Raw genomic sequence first — 1,345 nt, forward strand, 5'->3', positions numbered from 1 at the left:
TGGACGCTTTTCCTGACGTTTGGGAGGCAAGTTTACAAACAACATATATACTACCACTCATAGGATCAAGTCTCATATAGCCATTTTCACACTTATACACACTTACTTCCCCTTTAAACGGCTACACTCTATAACATGAAAGATCAACTACCTCGACAATATGATTGAACCCTCAAGCATTACATGCCACACCCTTACTCTCATGACCGCGAAAACCCAGCTTGGTAATATTAATTTTACCATCATGTATCTCAATCATCTATCAACCAAAGTTTCCAAGTTATGCTTAATATTCCTTAATATGCAACTCAACTTCATTCACTATCCATGATTTCAAACGCTCAATAGATATTCAACTTAGATCGCACATCACTCATTATCCACAAATTACCTCATATAATCATCTTACTCAATTCATGACACCTTACGCAAGCTAAAGCCACTCTCTTCTACTCTTAATTTCCAAATAAGAACCGTATACCAAAATCACAACTCAGCTTCTCATTTTAATCTGTTAACCATACCCATAAATTTGGATCACTACTTAGCATAAAAGATTCCTTACTCCAAAGTCAATTTACCTCATTCAGGATACCTACTTCACCACTTATCGAATCTAATTTATCGAATCGAAATTTAGACCAAGAACACCCTCATTCATCAAATGACTTTCACTCTTTCACGACATCATATATCTATCTACTTACACGGTTCAAATCCACATCAAATGAACAAACTCACATCAATCCCATTAAAACACATGTTTCACACCCATAACTCTCACATACAACACCACTCATCACAAATGATTAGCATTTGCCCAACTACCACTCAAAAATTACCTACACGTCTTTACTCATCAAAACTATACGACTCAAAAGGTAAACAAAGCATTGATCCATATGTAAGTAAGACCACACATTATTAACAAACATTGCAACACTACGAAACAATGAAACTCCGTTTCAAATACAAAATTTAAAACTTAATCTTATACACCATGGTATATATATAAAAAATGTTGGGCAAAATTTTAAGGTGAGATTCACGACTTAAGCACATATATAGCATCATTAACAAAATTGTAAACTCGCGGAACAATAAAACCAAGTAATTAGCACAAACTCAAAATTTGAGCATCAACACTATAATTTCTACACATATCACCATTGACAAGGTTGGGGCACTATGAGACAATTAAGCCAAGTTTTCACACATGGAAAATCCAAAAATTTGGGCAATATTTTAAGGCGAAATTCCCAACTTAAGACATTACATAGCATTATTAACAAAATTGAAATCTTACTACTCAATTAATTCAAGAAACTTTAAAATAACATTTTCA

Source organism: Silene latifolia, chromosome 9 (assembly GCF_048544455.1).
Source record: "Silene latifolia isolate original U9 population chromosome 9, ASM4854445v1, whole genome shotgun sequence".
In the NCBI taxonomy this organism is placed as follows: domain Eukaryota; kingdom Viridiplantae; phylum Streptophyta; class Magnoliopsida; order Caryophyllales; family Caryophyllaceae; genus Silene; species Silene latifolia.